Genomic DNA, 11063 nt, shown 5'->3' with positions numbered 1-11063 from the left:
TCCTTCTAACCACTAATAAAGCATTTCAATTCAATACAAACCAAACCAAAACTAATACTCGCTCCCCCAAGTTAGGCTTGGGACAAGAATCAAATGAGGCCAATGGCTTGTAATGTAGGTATCAATCAAAAAAAGTCAGAAAAGGCACAGCGGGGCTAAAGGAAGGATAATATGAAAATAAGAATAACTCTGGAGCTAATATCATCAAATGCAGCGCCTCAATCATATCAAAATGTATGCACTATCAAATATCAAGGAGTACCAAGTCAAAGTCAAGATCAACGCAACAACGAGGAACTAATCACACATGAAAGAACAGAACTGACACATATACGTCAGTTTATAGGCACAAAAACTCACTTAGGTTAAGGTGTCTGCATAGTAATGTTAAATCGAGTCAGAGAGAGATCAATCAATCTTACCACAAACAATCAGTTGCGAAACAATCATGCTATGAAGTATCATGGACAAGACGAGTGACACTTAACAAATGTAGTAAAATATCAACAAGGTTCTCAAAAAGTCTTAGCAGTAGTCCCATAGATGCAACTAAAATGAGATGAAATATGCTAATGCAACTAAGAAAGCAGTACAATTTTTTTTGGTTACACGTAAACTTCCACTTCTAATAAGCAGTATAAACCGTGCAACATCCTACAAAAACAATAAAATCTACACTATAAAGCAATAAATGATAGAATATTCCTCCCCCAAGCTAGAATATGCAGTGTCCTCACTGCATAAACCAGTTCAGAGAAAGAACCAAAAGCAACCCCGGGATCACCCAATCACCAAAGTTCCCCACCAAAAGCCACAACACACCACCAAGACCACACACAAACTCCAACAATCCAAAAATTCAATCAATCTGTTAAAAAGATTCTTACAAGAGGACATCAAAATAAAAATCCAGCCAAAAATGTCAAAGTCATATCAAGAATATTAACAATACAAATATAAAAGGTTACTATCCAATTGAAGTATCAGATAAGCTTAAAAATCACATTGTATGAGGTCTTGAAGACTAACTTGAGTATTTTGTTGTCACTTGCACAAATCCTACAACAATCATGAATTGGAGAGAGAAAAAGGAATTAGATGATCAAGGGAAAAGGTAATAATAAGAAGAAATAAAAACAAAAAGAAAAAAAAAATCAGACTAAAACAAATGAGAAGAAAAGAGAGGAAATAAAAGAAAAAGAAGAAATAAAAGAAATAAAAGAAAAAGAAAAAATTAAAGAAAAGGGGGGGGGGGGGGAGGAAGAATAAAGAAGAGATAAAAGATCAGAGGGTAACAAGAAGAAGATGGAAGTCGTGATAATGGTGCGGGGATGTTGGATACGGCGGTCTATGGCGATTAGCCGGTGGTGGCGCGCCAGTTTTTGGTGGTTATCTATGAATTGTGATGGAGAGAAGCAGAGTGTGAGTGAGGATGAAAGAAGCAGGGGAAAAGGGGGTGCTGGGTTCGGTGGTGGTAGAATGGGGCAGTGGTTCGAAGGACCAGGCGTGGGTAGAGAAGAGAGGCGGACGGTGGATGGAGACGGTGTTCGATGATGGGGATGGTGGTGAGAGAAGCTGGTCATGCGGCAAAATCCGACGAGAGTGGGTGTGTTACGCCGGTGGAAAACAGAAGGACGGTTGTGATAGAGTATAAATCTATTCATGGGGCCTCAACCAAAAGCTTAAGCTTTTGGTTGATTTGGTCCCTTGACATGGTATCAAACCCACCGTGACAAAAAGGTCACAGGTTCGAATCTCATCCACCCCTTCTTTCTCAGTGAAATATTTAGCGCCAGGTATGAGGGAGGCCTGTGTTGCATCCACACTTCAAGCCCAAAGGGCTCTTGCGTGAGGGGGCGTGATAGAGTATAAATCTATTCATGGGTCCTCAACCATCAGCTTAAGCTTTTGGTTGAGTTGGTCCCTTGACAGGTAGGAAGTCGGCGAATGTAGGCAATGGGAGGGGAAGGCGTGGAGTGCAGCTGGATTCCGAAACCGCCGACGATGGTGGTGAGATGCGCCGACGATGGTGGTTGGGATATGCGGTGAACCGGACGTTACCAATGGCAGAAAATTGGTACAAAGATGGATGTGGTGGGGCGCTGATGGTGGTGCACTGTAGGTCAGCTGGCAGAAAATTCCGGTGCGGTTGGTGCCGGTAAAGGTGGTGGTGTTGGGCTCTAAAGCAGGTCGCCGGTGGGTGGTGCGGTAGTGCTGTCGTTCCTCTTTCTCTCTCAACGTGCATGCTGCGTCTTCTCCTTGATTTTTTTTCTTCTTTTTTTCTTTTTCGAAAAGCAACCAGCAAACCAGCGAGCGCTGGCAGGCCAGCGGGCCCAGCAGAGAGTCTATTGCGCTGGGTTGTGTGTAGGCCACCGAACTTTCCACCTACAATCACAAGAACCAACGAAAACACACCAAAAATCACACAAAAAGAATGAAAAAAAAATCAAAATAAAAAGTAAAGAAAAGAAGAAAATAAACTAAGTTAAAACTCGGGTTGCCTCCCAAGAAGCGCTAATTTCAAGTCTTGCATGACCGCTGAAGATTAGTAGATCACTCATAATAATTCAATGCTCTAAGAAGCTTATCATATGCTCCTGCAGACATCTCAAAGCATATTATATAAGAGTGAAAATGAAAAATAAAAAAAATTAATACTAAAAAATTCCTAAAACTACAAAAAGAAAAATCAAAGGAAACATTATATTTACAAGAAGTAAAAGAAAAATTGTTAGTCTTTTTACATGACTCAAAAGGAATAAAAGAAACTAAGTTTACATTAGTTACATGATCATGAGAGTCATTCAAAGGGGCACAAAGAAGGTATGATGGAGGATATAATATAGGAGATGAAGGAATAATGTCAAGTTTTTCAGAGAATGAAACATGAGACTCAAAAACAGTAAGTGGTGCCGATAAAGGCTCATAAATCACCTTACTCTCAGCATGACTTTCCTCTAAAGAGGAAATTTCCACCATGGTTTCTTCCTCCTACAAAACATCCATCATATTAGCGCTTCTCTCAATCTTATCATCATCCAAATAGCTCTCATTAAATATCCACCCCTCATTATCATCATAAATAAACGAATTGGGGCTAGAGTTCTGAGCAGATTGACATTCTAATTGGGAAGAGGGGTCGAAATCATTTATTAATATCCCATCACACGAAGAAAAATCATGGTAAGTAGACTGACAATTAGAACAACAAGGGGGTGGTGTCATGTATGTTTGGGGTGAAACAACATATGAAGACATCTCCCACTCATAAGTATCCCTAGCCAACCACACAATTAAATCCCAACAATAATATGGTGCTTGGAATAGAAATCCCCCATTAGACATTGATTCTAAAATCATCCTAATCTCTTCATTTAACCCCTCATAAATCACTAGGCACATATCCCACAGTTCAATTCCATGATTAGGACCAATAAAATCATTAAGCCTATGATAATACTTCCAAAATGCTTTATTCTCATACTGAGTAAAAGAAAAAATTGCTCTAGATTACTACCATGTACATGGGGTTCACATAACATATTAGGTAATTCAGGAGAACTCATGCAAAAATTAGGAGGATTTTGTTATGATGCATCAAAACTGTAAACATGAGAATTCTAAGAATTATTACTATGTTGCCTAGCAAAATAATTATCCCCATCATCAAATTAGCATGACTCCATGAGAAAAAAAAAATAAATAAAAATATTCACAAAAAGAAAAAATAATATATATAATTTAGTTTCACCAACAATAAAAACTAAATAAAACAATACCGTCTCCCCGGCAACGGCGCCAAAATTTGATAGGCTGTCATAAACCCGTCAAAAATAGTTCTTGCAAAACCTTCTAACAATGTAGTAGGGTAAGTAGGGTCGAATCCACAGAGAGATGGTCGTTTTAATATAGTTTATAAGGTATAGAGAAACTAAATAAGATCAGGTATAATTGAATTAAAGTTCTAAACTAATCAAACTACGAAAATCAAATTAAAAAGGATATAGGGTAATGGTTCACTATGTTTATAATTATAATCTATCAAAATATCATCAATAGTTCAATCAATCAGATATCTAGAGCACATGTTAATCCTTGGTAAGGCATTAACGCTCTCAAATCAACATATGCTCGTACGGTCGCTCAACATAATCAGATTTGCTAATTGTAGGTAAACCTCTAAAGAGTACTATCTCTCGATCTATGACTCGATATTAACAATATTAATTTAACAATTGATCAGATTGCAAAATTAACAAGAAAAACACTAATCAATTAGAGAAATTAATAACTAATCAAACCATGAATAAATATCAATCAAATCATAGCATATAAACATGGACTCCCAAACCCTAGAAATAAAAACTACTCTATCGTGAAATAAATTATGAAATCTGAATCTACAAAGAAAAATATAATCAAAGAAATCAAGGAAAGAAACTAATAGAATTCATGAATTAATGAAAAAGAATGAAAACTAGGGTTTACCACTAAAAACTAGAGAGAAAAAGAGGAGAGAAAAACTAAAACTAAAACCTAAAAAATAACGTGAGACGGGAGGAGGAGAGAGAAAAAGAATGGAAACCTATCTAAAAAATATTCTTCAACCTAATATGACTAAGAAAGTAATTTTACAAGATATGGAAAGTCTTAATTAAATCATTGATGGGCGGATTAGTCATCCGCGCATACGCGTGACAGATTCCAGAAGAAACAGTGCAATCTTCCGAAAGGCATAACTCCTTGACTAGAAGTCTCCTCGGGGAGTGCCACCTATCATTGGAAAGCTCTTCAAGTCTAGTTTCCATATATGCTGGAATTACTTGATTGTAAGAAGCACATCAAAAGTTATGATCAGAAGATTAGACATGACTATTTTTCACATTTCTTCTAATGATTTTCTGCTTCGTTTTTGCTCAAACTCGTACTATGACATATCCATACGATCCTTATGCATTGTAGCTTCTTTCCAAGTGCTCCTAATCCTCAAGCTTAGCTAATCATACTCCAAATACGTTATCAATGCCTGAAATTCATCAAAAACAAGAAAATATACCGAATAGGAGTAGAAAAGCATAGCTTAAGCATAACTTAAGAATATAATGAAACTAAATGCTCTAAAATGCAACCTAACTGCACCTAAAGACTATATATATAAATGACTTATCAGGCCTTATGTGACCATTGGGCTTCTGTTCCGCAAATTAAATAAAGGCACTCAACGCCTAATCTGCACCAAAACATCTAACACACGGAAAAAAACTCCAAACACATCAAATCACACAGTAAACGAGCTCAAAAGAGCTCAAATCGACTATCAAAACAAAGGGAATTGGAGTAAATAATCTATATATAATAGACACATCAAAATCCCCCAAGCTACTCTTTTGCTTGTCCCTAAGCAAAACCATGACATGAACATCAAGATGATTGCTTCACCCCTTTATATATGAAAACAGAGATAAAAAACTTTATAAAGCCCAAAATCACTTTAAGAAGGAAAAATTCAAGTTCGACTGTTCAGATCACTCTACCCACAATCGCCCAAATAAGCAATCAAATGCGGCTGCCTTATATGACATGAAAATCTCGAAAAGGTACTCACTAGGGTGTCACTCCTCTCAAAATTTTTGTGGCAGGCAATAAATGTGTCCGAACACTCACCAACCCAACCATAATAACCCTTCCCACTCACACTCTCATGTGTTTAGAAGGGTAATAATGCCAGTCATCCTAATCATGTCGACTCAAGTAGTGAACGTACTCTTTAACTTTGACAAACTGACTCCACATCAATCCAATAAACAATGTAAACACAATATCAAGAGGAAATTTTCAGGGTTGTAATGGGTCTTAGGTAAGGGTAGGGAATATGTATAGGAAATGTGGTGGAAAAACCAAGAATGAGCGAGTAAAAGTCACTAAAAACAAGGCCAAGTGAGTCCTATGCATCAACCAAAACACAAAACCCATAACGATGTCCCAACTCTATGAATCAATAAAATCTTCAATAAACCCATCCTTGAAGCAATGTAATGAATTTTTCTTTGCAAGAAATGTGAAAGGAGTTTTGAACTTTTTTCAATCTTTCTTTTATTTTTCTTTGCAATTTTTCGATTCAACAATCACATTTATTTCTCACTTTGATTATTCTTTTCTTTTTCTCAAACTTCGAACCTTACAAAATACAATCATCTCCATCATAGTAACTCATAAAAACAATCTCGGAAACTAACATATAAAAATGCTCCCCAAAGCTAGGCTTGGGAATAATATCAGTATAAGGGCCATGGGCGTGTAATGAGGTTTAGTAACATGAAAAAGTCATTAGGCTCAATGGGGCTAAAGAGGATAATAGTATATATAAAAAAAGAACTCTGAGGCTCGAGAATCAGACAAAAGAACGCCTCTATCGTAGTAATTGCCTCAAGTCATCACATATTAATAAGTATGTTGTCAAAGTTAGGATCAATCAGCTAATGAGGAACTAACACACAAGAAACATACAGGATATAGAAATAAATTTTTGGGCAAGAATGAATCCTCACAATCTAACCAGTTCAAGCATGCAGTCAAAATAAGCGTATTATCGTTAAAACTCACTTAAGGTCAAGGCAAGTAAAGATCACATTCGAGCATCACAATCTCAAGTGCCCAACTATCTAGATAAACAACCCAAATATACTTTCAAAGAACATCATGGGGCACATAGAAGCAATCAAACCAATCAGTCAACTCATATTTTTAGTATTTTTTTCAGCAATATTTGATTTTTTTTAAAGATTTTTTGGTTTTATGTAGGAAAGCAATGAAATTAAAATACGAAAAGCAAAGAAACTAAACTAACTACACTAAAAAGAAGTAAAAGGGAAGGGGTGTACTTGCAAAATTCTTCCCCCAAGTTGAACTCGTCAATGACATCATCACAGCAAGAAGGAAGGATAGGACTCACACGTCATCATCAGTAAAATCGCAACTAATAGTACCTGCATCACCAGAAGCAGCATGGCCAGTGGGGTCAGGTACATGTGGTGTATACCAAGAAGGATGGGTGGCATCATGGGCAATAAACCCCTGGTGAAAGTAGTCATGGTAGATGGGGTATAGGGTGTGGCACAAGTCCAACTCCACAGTGGTTAACCGTGTGTCCGGGAAGGTCAGGTGAATCTGGAGAGTAGCCTGGCCAAGCTCAAGGTGGCCCATCTGTTAGGTAAGGGACTGCTGTCCCTGCTCGATGCGGGTAAGGGCGTCCATCATAGGATCGATAGGTGTGGAGTAGGAGGCTTCCCCCAATGGACTGCCTATGGTAGGTCCTCATAGGTCGTCGAGCAATGGGCTCTTCACCGCACATAGGAAGTAGGTACGGACCCACACCATGTTCGAGGTGGTCCTGAGCACGGTCAGGAGGATGGATAGACTCCTTCTTAGCTATGAACCACCTAAAATTATTAGCCGACTGGGCGGTTATTAATTTGGCATTGGTCATATAATCAAATCCAATCTCAGCAGGACCAGCTACCGCATTGCTAATGTCGGGATCATAGCCAAAATGAACAACGATAGCGGTAATGAGGCCACCTAAAATAATAGGTTGCCCCTTTACACTACCATCATTAAACAAGGCAGGAAAACTAGTGGCAGTCCGCTTCAGTTAGGACACAAACAAGTAAGGAACGCATAAAGAGTAGTCAAACTCGGGGAATAGATAACTACCCATCAGAAAAATCTCCTGATTTTGACAGGATGGGGCTCAGCACACCCTGAAAAATTGTAAATCCCAAAAATTGCTACAAGTAGCAAAGACTGGGAAAATGGAGATGGTCTGCAAACATATGTTGGGTGTTAACTTCCTCTCCGGTAAATGTTGTCCACAAGGTATTAATACGAATATGGGGAGGGGGACGATGGTCATCAGTAATGGGAAGGTCAAAAAAGCAGCTAATTGGCCTAAAGTAAGCTCTCGATCCTCATTCATAAGGTGAAAACAGAGAACTTGATTTTTGTTCCCTACTTATAGGAAACTCAAAAATTCAAGTGTAAGATGACTGTATGTCCAAAAAAACATGCTAAACATTGTTTCTAATCCCAATTTCTCAAACAAAGTCTTAGTATAAGAAAATATACCAAAAGCATGCAAAGAAGATGAATCAACAAAATAAGTTGGGATTATATATATTTCGATATTTGTAATTTTTGAAAATATTGTTTTTGCTCTATAGATTATAAAATGACCTCGGGAAAATTTAAATCCGGTGGAATTTGGTTGCTTGATTCCCCTCTCATGCTTTGCCTCCTCTTGTTTGGCCTTGATATGGTGAAATTTGTGTGAAATAGTGAATTGAAGTGGGAGGAAGAAAAGATGGGAAATTTGTGAATTTGGTGTGAGAAAGATGAAGAAAAGGGAAGAGGGTTAAGAAAATTTGAAGGAGAAGATAGAATTTATGAGTGAAGAAAGGTAGAAAAAGGATTAGGTATGGAGGTATTGAGGAGAGAGAAAAGGAAGGTTTATGAGGATAAAGAAAAGAAAAAAAGTGAAGAGAAGAGTGAGAGGAGGCGCACAAATACGGGTGGTGCAGATTTTTTTCCTTCGTTTTCTCCGTAGCGCAGATGACCTGGTAAGACGAGTCAAGGCGCCCGGTCAGGCGATTCCAAACATTAACTAGTGCACTATTTTTGCCCGGTTAACCGGGCACCAAAATCCCAAATTTGCTTGCGCGCTCGGTCTGGCAGCGTTGCCCGATCGACCGGGTGAAAATCACGTTATTTTTTTCTCTTAAGTGTTTACGTTCCTTCTTAAAATCAATTGGGCGCCCGGTGAGGCGTGCTTGCCCGGGTGGTTGTGTTTCAAGCTATTTTTCCATCAAAAATTTCCCATGTTATGATATTGACCCCCCTATACACTAAACTAGTCAGAATATTAGTACACTCTTCCTCGCCTCTCTCTAAAAACAATGAAAAAGAAAAGTAATCAAAACTAGCAAAGATGAAAATAGAAAACGGGTTGCCTTCCGCAAAGTGTTGGTTTAGATAGGTCCCACACGACCGTAGTGCCTTAGATTTCAAAGTGGGGGAGTGTCGAAGTACAAAACCTTCACTTGGCCTATGAAACTCCATTATGGTACAGTTTCAGACGCTCACCATTCAGTTTAAACTTCGTCCCCGCTGCATTAACCACTTGAATAGCTCATGTGCCTTCACATCAGTGAAAACAAAAGATCCAGCTCATTTTGACTTAAGCTTTCCAGGAAGCCTTAGTCTAGAGTTGTATAGTAGAATGTTGTCACTAACATGAAACTCACGCTTCGCAATCATCTTGTCATTAAATCTCTTTGTCTGCTCCTTGTAAAGTTTGTGGTTTTCATATGCTTCCACTTAAAGCTCATCTAACTCATTCAACTGAAGAAGTGTTGCCTCACTAGCAGCTTCTAAATCCAGGTTAATTTCTTTAACTGCCCAAGCTGAGAGATACTCCATTGCAACTGGTAAATGACAAGCTTTGCCATAGACCAACCAATATGGGGTGGATCCTAAAGGTGTCTAAAAAGCAGTTCGCAGAGCCCACAAAGTATTATCTAACTTTTGGGACCAATCTTTCTTTGACCTGTTGACTACCTTTTCTAAGATGCGGTTGATATGACGATTGGAGACTTCAACTTGACCACTAGTCTGAGGATGATAAGCCAAATTGACCTTATGAGTGACTCCATATTTCTTTAGTAAAGCTTTGAAGGTTCTTTGATGAAAATGAGACCCCCCATCACTGAGCAAGACTCTCGGGACTTCGAATCGACAAAAAATAATCTTCGTGAAGAGCTTCATGGCTGCCTTAGAATCATTGGTAATTGAAGCCAGAACTTCAACCCACTTAGTCACATAATCCACATCAACTAATATATACTTGTTTCCACAAGAAGAAGGGAAAGGTCCCATAAAATCAATGCCCCACACATCAAATGGCTTAATCTCCAAAATTCCCATTTGTGACATCTCCTATCTCTTTGAAATATTTCCCGTTCGTTGACATGCATTGCTGGAAAGACAAAAAGCACAAGCATCTTTGAAAATAGTAGGCCAATAAAAGCCACTTTGGAGAACTCTATAAGTTGTGGCTTATGAGCAAAGATGCCCACTACAAGGCATACTATGGCAATGTTGTAGAATCGCAACTATCTCCCAATTAGCAACACATCTTCTCAACAAGCCAATTGAGCATTTCCTCTACAAGAGTGGGTCTTCCCAATAGAAAGGCTTAGCGTCATGATAAAACTTCTTGCACTGTTGATAAGTCAAATTAGGAGGATGAGAACCATCAACATAATAGTTAGCAAAATTAGCATACCATGGAGATTGAGTAGACACATCAAAAAGATGGTCATCCGAAAAGGAATCATCTATGGGAACATCAACATTTGACTTAAATTTCAATCTGGAAAGATGATATGCAAGTATATTATTAGCACCCTTCTTGTCGCGGATCTCCAATCTTGTAGTAAGAGTATCCATCGTATAAGTCGTGGCTTGCCTTCCTTCTTAGCCAATAGATATTTCAGTGCAGCAGGGTCGGTGTGGACAATCACTTCAGAACCTATGAGGTAGGTTCGAAACTTGTCAAGAGCATAAACAATGGCCAACAACTCTTTCTCTATAGTAGCATAGTTGACCCGGTCTTCATCTAATGTCTTGCTAGCATAGTAGATAGCATGGAGGACTTTGTTCTTCCTTTGACCAAGCATAGCACCAACGACATAGTCACTAGCATCACACATGATATTACACTAGTAGAATAAATGCTATTTGCTGCGGTGATATTGCTGCGGTTTTACCCATACGCAACAATATATCACGTTAAAAGAAAAGAAAAAATATAAAAAACTATATTGCTGCGGTTTCTATCGAAAATCGCAGCAATATGGTTTCAACGAATTTTTTTTTGAAATTTTTTGACTATTTGACCAAATATATTGCTGCGGTTTCTGACCAAAACCGCAGCAATATATTAAAATAATATAAAAAATTATTATTTCAACCTATTGCTGCGGTTCCTAAAATAAACCGCAGCAATA

Source organism: Beta vulgaris, chromosome 2, assembly GCF_026745355.1.
Source record: "Beta vulgaris subsp. vulgaris cultivar EL10 chromosome 2, EL10.2, whole genome shotgun sequence".
Classification (NCBI taxonomy): Eukaryota; Viridiplantae; Streptophyta; class Magnoliopsida; order Caryophyllales; family Amaranthaceae; genus Beta; species Beta vulgaris.
The sequence above is the reverse complement of the archived record's forward strand: the minus strand, read 5'-3'. Positions refer to the sequence as shown.